The sequence below is a fragment of the Ptychodera flava genome, assembly GCF_041260155.1.
Source record: "Ptychodera flava strain L36383 chromosome 3 unlocalized genomic scaffold, AS_Pfla_20210202 Scaffold_27__1_contigs__length_13241970_pilon, whole genome shotgun sequence".
Taxonomy (NCBI): domain Eukaryota; kingdom Metazoa; phylum Hemichordata; class Enteropneusta; family Ptychoderidae; genus Ptychodera; species Ptychodera flava.
In genome coordinates, this window is record NW_027248281.1 from 13,126,852 (window position 1) to 13,141,462 (window position 14,611).

Below are 14,611 nucleotides of genomic sequence, written 5' to 3' on the forward strand. Positions count from 1 at the left end.
TTTACTGTCACATTATCCTTATGTTAATAAAGATAACAAAATACAGATCATTGCATCGACCGGTATCTCGGCTTTAAGAAAATATATACCATAATGGAGTTACAGGTTCAGAATTCATCGTAGAGAATTCATTGTTTGTAAGGCCCTATGCTTCTCCTGGAATCCAAAGTCATGCCTTAATTATTGTATAACTATACCTTTCCCCTGGACCATCGGCCTTTGATCCTGTTGTTGGTTGAGAGACTTGTAATCCGGTACCCCTTTCAACTTCTTCTTTCTTACTACGTGTCGATGACCTACGAGCTGGGTTCGGGTCATCACTGTAGGTAAAATAAGTGATTACCTATAGTTTAGTGCATGGAAAAAACATGCCCTGTTTACATTCAAACATTAAAAAGATGTGAACAGTCTTTATTGAATTGTAAGTGTTATCAGAATGTGTGTGGTCGTTCTTTCGGATAGATGTGACAAATCGCATGCGGCTTGAGGTAGAGATTTGGATAAGTGTGCACATATTTTCAATTTTCATTTTCACCTAAAATATGGAGTTATCTTAATAACAATACGATATATCTTGAGATGTAGTCATTTAGAATCAGAAATATATTACATTGTGATCAAAGTAGTTGGAAAAGCAGTAATTCTTAAGTGAGGATACACATCAACGACAATTGACACAAGTGAGTTGCTACGTACTTTGATAGCTGCGTCTCCTCAGATTCTTGCAAAGAAGAAATAATGAATTCGTCAGTCTTCCATCTATGCTCTTCTGTGGGAAAGTGATTCCAAGAAAAAACATAACCTTTTGGACCTTGTATGTAGTCTTTACCGAACTGGGCATGAATGCGATTGAGGGCCTCTTTCGATATGAGTTTATTTTTTCCTGTTGAATGGTCGTCTCCAGCTATTCCAACAATCACGTGGTCATCTATGGAAAGATAAGTATGACTTCATAAACATGATATATATAATACTCTTTTTCATTTTGATAAAACGATTCAATAAATATAATGTACTCTACCAAAATCAGAATGCTTTCCCTTTGTCTAAAAGAAGAGGCAATGTTTTATTAGGACTTTGTAAAAAACTACAATCTTTAATTTTTTTGGCTGATACAAATCCCCCTGCTATATTTAAATATCTCTTTTACTTCAACACATGGACATAGAGATGTTCCTTATCAGCGTTCAGAGAGAAGACTTATTTTGAAATTCAATAGATTTCATTTGGTCTACACAATGTTCATAGATACATACCATCTATGTATCGTGACTCAGAGGTCCAGTGCCTTTTAGTGTTTTGCATTATTACAATTTTTATTTCGTGTTTCTACTTCTGTTTCTTGCTCTACTCCAATATGCATGCTGATATACACACTATTAAGCTTGCCAAATTACCCTCTACTTAAGTAATAACACCTGCCGCAGGAGGTTATACACGAGATTTTGGCACAATGGGCGACATATAGCACAAGCCCATGGGCGAGTGCTATATGGAGCGAATTTTACCAAGCCCAATTTAGGAAGTTAGGGGCAATCGCTAGGGGGTCTGATCTTCCGTACGTTTGTATTAAACTACTGCGCTACGGATACACCAGGCCTTCAACCTTACAACTTTGAACCAGAATTTATTGATTCCGAACTCCCGGATTTCAAACCATACATGGACACATCGCCAGAATCGAGAGTAAATAAATCGAGAGTAAATAAACACGCTCTCCCGTGAATATGGATCCCCGCTCCCCTGGAACATATTTCACGAAAAACACAATATTAAAGTAAATTATGTAACTTACATTGGTTTATTAAAGGCTATACCAAATATGTGGAAAAATTTATTGAAAAATGAGACGTTTACACACGTAACTGAAAAAGATGATGGGGGCTATCTCAGACAAATTAATATTTATAAAGCCTCCACAAAGGAATTTCATGATCTATTCAAAAACCGTACGTGTCAGCCTGCATCATCAGATATTGCATATACTAAACAAAATTATGCAAACAATGTAGAATGGAAAAAATCATGGTTATTAATTTATTCAACAACAAAAGAGACCAAACTGAAAATTTTCCAATTTAAAGTTATGCACCGCATTTTAGCTACAAACTAGTTAAACATAAAAATAAGATTAAGGATACCCCACTTTGTTCATACTGTAATTCAGAAGAAAATATAGAACAACACTTGTTTTGGAATTGTCAAGAAGCTAGCAACTTTTGGGCCTCTTTCCAGTTATTCTGTCACAAAAAGACAAATCAGGCTTTAGATTTGACATGAAAAGATGTTGTTTTGGAGTACTACCACAAAAGGGGAACGAACTTTTAAACCACTTGTTGTTAATAGCAAAATATTATCTGTATTCCAACCGTTTTTTGTACAAAACACCATCCTTTCCCATCTTCCTAGAAAAAGTAAGAAATGTCCTTTTCACAGAAAGAAGTATTGCTAAAAAAATGGAAAGCTTTAGATTGAAATGGAAAATCCTTTTTCCCTTTTTTGAAGTGACTTTTTAAATTCCTTGGTACCTTTTTGTAAAGACAGTGCCTCTTTGTTGTTTTGTGTTTTTCCTTCCTTTTGTCTTCTGTGTTTGTACTTTTTCTGTTTTGTATCTTTTTCTTGTGCCTTGTTTTTTGCAATAAAAAATTATGCAATTTTTTTTTGTAACAAAGAATGTTTATCGAAAAATCCAATTGAGAGTTCACTAAAGACGCCCACCCTGTCATCCCAGCTTATTATGGAAAGCCTTTCGCTGAGAAATTGCTGGGCCCCAACACTGCTTCTTACCTTCCTGACAGAGTCTGGTCTTCTAACTACTCTCACAGTCCGTGAAGGGAGCTTTTGCTCATGGAGGCCAACAGGACAGAGCCTTTATGGTCTCAAAAGTCCTTTTGCTGGCTAACCGTGTGATTTTCGAGTTCAAGGCCGCAACAAGGGCAGGCAGCCAGGCAGCCACTCAGCCAAGGTCCAATTAAACAGTTCTATGATCCCTTTGTTTGATGGATGTTCACGCACGCATGCCTGACCAAGACATCATGCTTTGCCAGCAGTTTTTAGCTACTGTGCCAATAATCTCACACGCAGGGTCAACCTGAAGCAGTTTGGGCCACTTCAATGGGGAGCCGTGTTTATAGATGTGAGAGGGAGCCGTGGCAAGAGCGTACTTGTAAGAGCACTTGTCATGTGGCAGAAACAGAAGGTCGGCTTGATGGACCTCGTTTGGCGAGCCAATGTCTAATTTTGGTGCAGAATCTGCGATAGACCTGACAAATAGAACTGACTGATGGCTTACCTAATATACCATGCCCGGGCCACATCTTCAGGGACCTTTGCGCCTGAAGCCAGTTGGCTATGAACCCTTTAGTAGTTGTTAGACAACTTTGCTCTCTGCTTACTGTCGGCCATTGTGAGACTTACTTGCAAGACATTCAAGCAGTCAAACTTGCTGTCAAGTGCCGGTGGCTACCCCCAAAGATGGCCAGACCATCTCAAGCAGCACAGCTCAACAGTTTGTGTCGTATGATATCGCCACCACTCTGCTGGATACCTTTTGAGTACCCCAGTGGAGGATTTGCTACTAGAATTCCTGCCAAATGTGCCTCATATTTTGATATTTGATGAAATCGATAAGTTGTTCAAGCTGCAAGATCTTCGCACATAGCTGCTACCAAGACCCAGCCCAGATGTTCGCCACCTTCTCTCCTGAATAACTCTACACCTGAAACTGGCTCCAGACAAAACAATAATGAATTTGAACAATGAGCTAGGGCGCATTATCAACAGCCGCGACTGGCATCATACTTACAGCACTAGTGGCAAAGCCAATCTGTTCTATGATATAGCGGGATCTGTGTTGGGGTTAAAATCAGCAGGTGAACCACCCTCCACCTACAGATGGCTAGGCAGGCAATGACACACAAACTGTCATTCATCACTGGTGGGACACTTCTCAGTGGTTGAATCAAGCTGAGCACCGAAAACGAGTTTGATCGATTATTATTGGCGGACGTTTTGCTCAAAGCAACAAACAAACACAGGGTTTGTGTTGCCATCAGATTTGTTGGTAATGATTTTCATGTTGAGTTATTTGGTAATGAGACAGGACATATTCACTTTAAAGACCTGAAACAGGGCATAATAAAGGTTGATATTAGCACAATTACAACAAGCGAATCATCCAACTGGCCATCAAATACTTCCGACAAATTCTGAAGGATGAAGTATTAAATAAAGGACTTTCTGTCTCCATAAATATAGGTGGTAGCACGGAGATACCATCTGTGGATCCACAGAATTTGGCTCTCTTAGACATCAAAGACGTCAAGGGCATGGAGAGAGCAAAGAGGAAAAACAAACCATTGGAAGGCCTTCCATTTTGTTTATCAAGACGCTATAAGGCCTTGAAGCCGATGGTGCCTTAGAAGCCTGATGCTGGCATAATGTAATGGGATGTTCTTGTCCCTGAAGGCACGACATTAGAGGCTCGCGAGCTATTCGTTAAGCTGGATTCTCTAGACGGCTTGAAAAGCAAAACATATGATGTCGAATTGGTTTTCTAAAAAGATGCAAGTTCCCTATGAATAGACTTAAGCTTAGAAAATCGGCTGTAAGTATTTTAGCTTGTTTGTCAGTTTTCAGATCGTATACACACTCACGGAAGTGAAATGTATATGAAATGTAAATGTGAAATGACTTGCTTTGTCCAGAACGTGAATTTTTGGCCCAGAAAATATTAGCAGTATACCCCAGGCCTTGAACCCGTGATCTGATGTTTATGAATCTAACACTCTACAGTTAAAAGTCTGTTGCTTTTGTCATAGTAGTCGTTTTACAGCTTACATAAACACTGACCTATGAGATGAAACTTCAGATGAGTCGCTTATGCTGGGCATGAGCATAAGGTGACCGCTGGACAATTGAAACAAAAACATGCTTTTCCAACTGAAGATATAGCCCTAGGAATTCTTTCATTTCACTCCATTAACTCAAACATGGCATGCATTGGACCATTTCCTTGTGTTATAATCTGCAGGTGTTTGAAATGCACAACAGACATCTCATTGAAACCACTGTGTACCAATTTTTGAATAAATACTAATTTGAAACATACCATCCGACAGCATTTTGCTGATAAATCAATGCCTAAGAAGTGAGATAGATGTCACTTTTCATTAACAATCTACTAATCAAAAGCACTTCATCTTGCTTCCAAATATCATTGCAGTCATAACGTCGACCACATGTACAATTAAATTAAGATTGGTAATTTGTCAACATAAGCAATCTTACTTGTTACATCTTTCAATGCTGTATACATCTTCGCATATCCAATACCAGCATATGTTTCATTTATGGAAAGTCGAGACTCCCGTGCATTAACTATAAATATGGCACAGTGGGGTCGATCATTTCCAGTCCTTGCAGCTATTTCTTTGCTCTTCGTACCCATCTCTTCCACAGAGAAATATATTATTTCCACGTCAGGTGGAGACTTACCAAATAAGTGATTTTTGACGACTTCTAAATCGACCAAATTATCACAGTTGACGAGGAGAACCTTAATATATCTGTCAGTTGCCATTATCCTACATCAACATGAAAAAAACAACAAAAAAGCTAAATAGATCAACGACAAATACAGAAAATATATGACAATGATATAACAACATTTCTTAAAAGAAATTTGTATTACAATTTTTTTCTGTATTTTCAGTTGGACAGGAAGAAAACACTTCTACAGTGCAACTATTGATTCTATGGTTCTTGCACAAATGTTTTTTCTTCCCCTTCAAACATCATATCATGTTTGATTTTTAAATTCAATATTCTACTAATATTCTTTGACTTGGCGTTTAATTAGGTTTGGCATTTGTCATATACCTGCATAAAACTAGATCAAACCATTAGAATTCATCAAACTTCCTATGAAACTATCTACATTCTTTCCATTTATTTTACTTCTCAAAGGTAGTGCAATGCCAATTGATTTCACATGGAACCTTATAGTACAAAATAACATGTTACATTATGTAATTTTAACTTCTACCAGTTACTTGTATATAAATAGTTTTGATATCAGAACTCTAATAGAACAACTACGCTGTCTAACTGAGACCTAATGAAGGCTGAGAGGAAATGAATAGGTCACAAAAGTATTATTATTAATATCCTCATTAAAACTAAGGAGAGCAGCATCACGAGTTTTTGTTCTAGCATTTATACCAACTAGATCAATATCCTCAAGCTCAGCTAAAGTATACAGTTGATTTTTGAGATGTTGTGCAGCAGAAAGGTTAAAGACATACTATCATTAATTATATCTATAGCTTGAGGTGTATTACCGTTGTTCTATTTGATACTAAAGAATAATTACCTTGAAATTTTAATGTTGGAAAGTCAAGACAAGGGATATGATTTGCAAACGTAATGTACATTTTAGCATGTATATCCTACTAGCATAACACTGATGATATAAGATTATTATTGTAATGTTGATACTGTACGCATACTTTTGCGTAATTCTAAGGTTTAGATACAGAAGTGTATGATTGGAAAACCAGATATGAACTGAATATGCTCACGTGTTTTACAACAGGTTCATTAATAGTAGTGCGCTTCACCGAACAATGAGATATGTGTTATCACTATATGTAGCAGGTTTTTTTAAACTTCACACAGTACTCTCAGAGTTTAATCACTAATTACAAAACTTTATTCAATATGCGAATGAGCTGTCAATTAACTTGACACTGCTCAATGCTTTATGGGACAATTAGATATCCATCAGATCAACATTTGTAGCACGTTTTATTTAATTTAATGCTGTAATTTTAGAGTAATGTCACTTATTACAAAGTTCATTAAATATGCAAATAAACCCTACATTAACTTGACACTGTTCAATGATTCATAGCACAATTAATTTATCAAATCAATATCTGTAGCACGTTTCACAAAATTTTAGTGCCGAAATTTCAGAGTTATATACCTAATTACAAAGTTTATTAAATATGCAAATGAACCCTTAATTAACTTTATACTACTAAATGCTTTACAACACATTTAGATATCTGTCGTATCAGTATGTGCAGCAGTTTCATCACATTTGATGCAGTTATTTCGGAGTTATATGACTAATTATAAGACTTCATGGAATATGCAAATGAGCTAATTATTAACTTGACACTGCTCAATGCTTCTCAGTACAATTTGATATTTATCAGATCAACATCTGTAGCAAGTTTCATCAAATTTAATGCTTTAATTTGGAGTAATATCACTAATTACAAAGTTCATTAAATATGCAAATGAACCCTTAATTAACTTCACACAACTAAATGCTCTACACCACAATTAGATATCTGTCGGATCAGTATCTGCAGCAGATTTCATCACATTTGGTGCAGTTATTTTGGAGTTATATCACTAATTACTAAACTTCATAAAATATGCAAATGACCTATTTGTTAACTTGACACTGCCAAATGCTTCTCAGTACAATAAGATATTTATCAAAACAATATCTGTACCCTATTTCACTGACTTGGGTGCCGTAATTTCAGAGTTATATACCTAATTACAAAGTTCATTAAATATGTAAATGAACCCTTAATTAATTTAACACTACTAAATGCTTTACACTACAGTTAGATATCAGTCGGATCAGTATCTGCAGCAGATTTCATCACATTTGGTGAAGTTATATCGGAGTTATATGACTAATTACAAACCTTCATAAAATATGCAAATGAGCTATTTATTAACTTGACACTGCCTAATGCTTCTAAGTATAATTAGATATATATCAGATCAATATTTGTTGCAAGTATCATCAGGTTTGGTGCAGGAATTTCAGAGTTATGTCACTAATAACAAAAGTTCATTAAATATGCAAATGAGAAGATAATTGACATGACACTCACAGTATCATCATAATGTTCTTAGATTGTCATCTGTGAAAAGTTTCATGAAATTTTGTGCAGTATTTCTTGATATATGTCTACACTGTCATTACCGTCTCCATAGGGAAACCATTGTATGGAAAAAAACGATATTGCATAACTTCATTAATATGCAAGCCACACTAACCAAAATCTAATCAGTTCTTGCAAGTAGCACATGGTACCTGTGTACTAAATCTGACTTGAATCAGTTCAGGCGTTTTTGAGTTATCGTGTAAACAGACAGACAGACAGACACACACACACACGGACAGACAGACAGACATCGCTATGACAATGTGTTTACACACGTGAGCTAAAATTAACTTAACAAAAAGAGCTAATTGTATCGAGTCTATGAATAAACTTGCATTGTGAAATATTTAATGACATACCGAATTATTTAAAAAGGTAAATCAGATCCAATTCCAAATTGACGTGTCAAGAAGAATTCCAAAATAAACAAAAACATGTTATATAGAATGATAGAAGGATTTCGGGCACATAACAGAGAGTTATTTTCATTGCTCAAAGTCATTCAATAGAAGTTGCCATCAATGGTGTCCGCAAGGAGGTTCTTGCTCACTGATACACAGGAAGATATCTTCGGAATCAACACATCTTTTGAGAAAATGCACAATGATAGCATGTCATGATATTTATTTAAAGAAATGAGATATCCCACGAATTAAAGTATGTCTATTTATTTGATCGCAGAAGTCTTCAACCTAGAAACATAAGGGGAAAGGATTGACAGCCAGAAACCCTGACAGGAAATGCAATGAATCATTATTTAATAATATACACCCACATTGGTGATGATCCAAAACATTGATTATGGTATTTATATGCAATCATATACTATGATTAAAGTTGAAGAAGCAACAATGAATTGCATCATGTAATATAATAAGTATGCATGATTTGGAAACAATTTATATTAGAACTACAGGCCCAATTTTCTGTCGCAAAATGGAAGATCGGAATGTTTCGTCCGCAGTATACATATAGGTTTGTCCAAGGCGTTTCTTTAAATCTACTACTTGAATATTAATATATAACCATGAAAGATAGAATTTCCAAAACTTCAATATTTGTATGTTGTTGCAGTGGAAGGAAGGATCGGACAAGCAAACAAGATAAATTCACAAAACTTGCTCTGTCCGTCAGGCATGAGACATTTCTGTGTACGAGTATTGACTCAATAATAAGGTAATCTTGGAAAACCACTCATTTATGTTAACTCTGTGTACTATGTAGAAGTAATATTAAAATAATCTTTAAAGATTATCTAATGGAAGTAGTCAGACACGAAATGAAAAATTAACGATGAAGCTAAAATACACCAATTAGTTATATTGTTTTATGTTAAGGATGTCCGTATGATTTACTTTATAACTCAGTAAAATAATCTGTGTCTATCATGTTTAATAGACATGCCCATACACTAGGTATGCCTCTGTACTATGTATTTTCTGGAGGTTAAAACCAGGGCTTTGCCCAAAACTCCGTGCTCCTTGAGGATCTACATTTATACACGAATGTTTCCATTTGCCTGGAAAATAAACGTATTTCCAGTGTCATTGATTAATCAAAGCACTCAATATTCATGCAATGGCGAACATGATCATCATCTTCGGCATTCTAAAAAACGCCAATAATATCTAATCTTTTGAAAAAAAGAACAAAAGAATGCTTGTAACACCTTTCAAAATAGAATCGATGACACTGTTGGTTTAATGAAGCAAGACTTAAACAATCAACAAATTGATACCGTCATAAGAAAGTTGAAAGCTTTTCAAAACAAAATTTCCGGTTTTTATAAACAAAAGCAAGGCCACAAACTCAACAATCTGATACACAAACAAGGTAGAGACATCAATAACACTTGTAAATCTAATAGACGATACAGAACACATCGTTGTAACAATAGAAGTCAAAAACAAAATTATCTCAAATTTATCTCAAATCCTAAGATTGTTTTCAACATTTCTTCCAAACATCTTACTGACTGCAAAACACGTGTTCTTTCCAAGGGGCTTTCTTTTTGTCCAACCCCTAGATATGGTTGTTTTACAATCAGACATACACGAGTTCAAAAAAAGATGCCGATTAGCATATTTATTTCGTGATGATAATTAATCTGAACAGATAGACACCTCTCCCGGCCCATTTCCTAAAGAGATATCTGATTATAACCCTCCGCTCTGCTCCAATCCTAACTTAGAAAGATTTCTGAATAAGGTTATAGGGGATATTCTCAATTCTCATAATTCTCATAATTGTTGATGTAATTTACCTGAAAAAGAAAGGATCTCACTTCAGAAAATTCATAATAGAGACGATATCGTCATCAAACCAGCTGACAAAGGGGGTAGTATTGTGGTAATGGATAGCGATTGGTACATATCTGAGTGTGAGCAACAACTCAATGTCAATAAATTCTACGAGATACTCGCATCTGATCCTACAGAAGAATACACTCTAAAATTACAAAAGAAAATTACCCGCTGGAGTAGGTAAAATTGGATCTCGAATGAAACCGCTCGGAAATTATTACCCCAAGAACCCAAGCCCGGCCATTTTACGGCTTGCCTAAAATACATAAAAAGGACAACCCTCTCCTACCAATAGTTCCCCAATGCCAATCCCTCACCACCTCTCTTTCTATGTACGTCGACTATTACCTTCAACCCATTGTTCAATCACTCCCTTCCTATATCAAGGACACAAATCACCATTTACACGATATCAATCAGATCAATATCCCTGATAATGCCCTCCTGGTCACCCTTGATGTTCAATCCCTCTATACTAACATTCTGCATGACTTTGGTATCAACTCTGTCATGTCAGAGAATTTCTTACAATGTACAACGTCGACAATACAGATCTACTAATTGAAATGCTCCAATTCATCCTTGAACACAACTTCTTCACTTTCCAAGGTAGTTTCTAGCTTAAAAAACATGGGGCTGCTATGGGTTCTAAACTAGCCCTGTCATATGCTAACTTTCGCGATGGGCAAAATTGAAAATACTATCCTTAATAACACACCCCTCCAGCCCACACAATGGCTGGGTTTTGGTTCTTGCGGTAGTAAACCCACAGATAAACATCCCTATCTCTGGCCTAAATCCTGCCATCCTAAACACACTTTCAATTCAGTCATCTGGAGCCAAACTCTCCGTTATCGACGTATATGTTCAGATACTTCAACTTATGACTTATTGATTCCTTAAGCCGATGATTCTCATTGAAGTGTTCCTCGGACGATATACAAATTTGTCCATTTTTGTTATGTAAACAATAAGATCTGATAGCAGCAAACGCTTTACATTTCTGTAGGCAAGCGTTATGCGAATCTCTTAGAGTAGTTTCTGATGCAGTCATAGTAGTCTATACTGTGCAGAAGAATAAGGGATTCCGCAGATGAAAATAAACTTCTCTGATAATCTTCCGCAGCATCTTCCGTACTGCTTTTAGTTTTTGATCATTTTTTGCCACAGCGGGCCATGTAGGGTCTATATCCATTCAATACTTCATATGCCCGAAAATCTCTTGATACACTCATTTATTTCATAATGACTAAGATAACAGAGTAGTTAGCCCTCAAATATCAGTACCAGTTAACTTACAATAGATTTGGCCACATTTTGTACGGCCTAGACAGTTCAAACCTGCATTGAAGCAGACTTCGAATAAATAAATATGGTGCCGATATGCTATTTGTTAGTGTCTATCTCAACTTTCGTTGAGGCAGCATACTTATCATGACGGTGTCGAATGTTCAATATCACGCAGAGCATTACACAGCTTTCAATATGATGCTCAAACGTTGCCATTGTTGCACATGTTTCCGTAGGGAACTCACTTTCAAAGAACGTAGTTAGGTAGCTCCTATATCTCAATGAATGCGAACATGTTGCGAGGAACACTATAAAGCAATGAATCTACGAATTCATGAACAACAGCATATATTTAATGACCATTGAAGATGCTTGAAAGTATCGCCACTTTAAGTTTGTAACCAATGAGGACAAACACTTTTGCTGAATAAAAGACAATTACATTCTTGGTGACAAGACTAAACCCGAGGGCCAAGGGAGCAACCATTATCGAGAAGTTCAGTATCATGGAATGGATATCTCTCTCTGCTATACTCACGGACTCAGCTGGGTGCCTTATATTGGTGCTTGTATATGGGACACCTCAGAACTGGTTGGGCGTTATATCCTGGCCCTGACTATAAAAAGGGTGAGCCTAAGTTCCTGGTTCACTATCAGTATGACGCCAATGGAAGTCCTGCTCTGAGAGCCAATCTTATATTTTATTATTTATCAATTAGTGAACTCGATCAGTCTAAACTTTTTTTTGTGTTTTTTTTTTGCAAGCTTACTGACAGGATACTCCTGAATGCCCTTTGCCTGTCATGATCAGTCTCTGTCTCACTGATGACAGACATAATGCAACCACAGAGAAGCTGCTATACATCTTAGATGCCTTTAGTCTGACTCGATGGGTGAAAGAGCCGACTAACAAAAAGAGCCACATTAATGACCTCATCATATCAGACAACAACAGCTGCATCACCTCTGTCAAGATGGACTCAAAGATATTCTCTGGTCAAGGTCCCTTGCAAGCAAAACTTTGACTGGAAAAAACTTCTTTCGTAAGACGCCAGATAACTAATAGTCAGATCTCATCAATTTCTGTTAAAAAAATTCACGAGTGACATCAAGAGTACTTGTGCACCGAAGCAAGTCTCATTTGACATGAACTCTACTGTCCTAGGATTTAACAATATCCTCTGCAAGGTACTCAATATGCATGCACCGCTGAAGGAACGTGTTATTACTGTGAAACCTGATACAAAATGGTACACATCTGAAATCAATGCTGTTGAAAGAAGCATAAGGTTGGCAGAAAGAAAATGGCGAAACAAAAAGCTGGAAGTTCACAAAGAACTCTGCAAAAGAAGAATCAAGTTTCGTCAGTCAATTTATACGAGCAAACAAAACCTACGACACCAATTTGCTTGAAGAAACCTCAGCCGATCAGAAACCTTTATTCCTTACCATTTTAGTCCTGTCTGGTAACTCTCACATAAATGTTTTACTCGTTCGCTCGTGGATGGCAATGATTTGATAAACATTATACAGGTAAACAGTTTTATATACAAAAAGCAAAATTAGCATCCTCATGTGCGAATCTACAAGAACAACACACGTTATGTATCTTAAGCTCAAATTTTGTACATGAAGCAAAAAATCATTTAGTATTCACTGCTTTCTGTTTCTATTGAAATAGCGATTTGCACCATTGAGCGATGTGTCAGAATTAAGATTATGTGTATAGCGCCCTCATACTAACACGTGAATAACAAAATCTCATCCGTTCAGAGGCTTGTCTGGTTCCCTGTTCCATTTCTACCACTGGCTGCGCTGCTAACGAAAATAGGGTCAGGTATCGGTTGATGTTTCAGTCAGATTTTTGACGTATATTAATGAGTACAGTCACCTGGCAAGATCATTTGATCAGCACACATCTGTACAGTGGTAAGCTCGGAAATTCGACGACCAAACATACAACGTTGAAAATATTTGCACGGCTTCATTTTAAGTCTCCGATCCCGTTCTTCTACGATCGATTTAGTGGTGAAATGACGATTATTGTCTATGATTTGTTCTTAGGCTTGTTGGTGACCATAGTGACAGACTACCTCTCTCTTCTTTAGCATGTACGGCAATGACTTAAAATAAATAAATTTTCGTTTTTCATTCAATGTCGACATACGATGCTTGGTTCACGAAATTATGGAGGTAAAATAACAGCATGGACATACGAAATCTAAACTCGAAGCTAGCTTTTGTATTCCTAGGGACATCAGTTAGCGATATTTAGCTTAATCATCGTATCATGCATACATACGCTCTGCAGTACAATGTTTGGTCTCTACACTTTAACACAGTCTTACCTGCAACAGGACAGCTCGAGCTTGCCAATAGCTAATAGAACAGTCGAAAAATCTCGATAAATACAACTTTTATGGGCCCTCGCTTCGCTTACATTAGCCATGTCGTTGAGAGAATGCAACAAAATACCTTGATTTGAAGCCTGCGACGGTTTTTGAGTCTAATCGATTGCGTTCCCTCTCAATATTTAGATTCTACGGTGATTTGTGTGTAATTCATAATGTATATGGCGCCAATACTTTGAGCGAAGATTTCATTGTGAGACTATATACGGGACATCGTTCAGGATTTATGTTTATGAGTGAACGCTTTGCAGTGACGAGTTTGTTGTTTTGCATAATTGTGTCTACCTTGCGTTTGATCTGTCATGAAAATTCTAAAATTGTACAGGAGACTTACTTGAATGGCCAATGTATAGAACCTGCGTACTAAATTGGTTGGAGAAGACTTTTCCTGCTGGCCTGGACTGACAGTGCTTGTCGAAGGTAGGTGCTCACGAAAATGTCGAATGCTACACGTCGAATGAAACAAGCGCCTTTGAGACAGAGGAGATTATGAACTTATGTGGGCGTTTCTTATCTATTAACCAATAGTAAGAGAAGGCGTAACTTCCATGATTGGCATTTTGAATGATTAAAGTTTTTTCTTTACCTATAGCCGAATCTACAATTTACTTCATTCCATAGAAATGCAAGC

The 14,611-nt window shown here is 36.7% G+C and overlaps 1 long non-coding RNA gene across 1 annotated transcript; it reads right to left on the bottom strand.

Moving 5' to 3' along the window:
- Positions 1-702: 702 nt before the first annotated feature.
- On the bottom strand, positions 703-14,436 carry LOC139126333 (uncharacterized). Its single transcript, XR_011550536.1, has 3 exons — positions 14,315-14,436; positions 5,290-5,585; positions 703-928 (listed from the first exon to the last, which is right to left on the bottom strand). It is a non-coding gene; the product is annotated as an uncharacterized lncRNA (long non-coding RNA).
- Between the last annotated feature and the right edge of the window lie 175 nt (positions 14,437-14,611).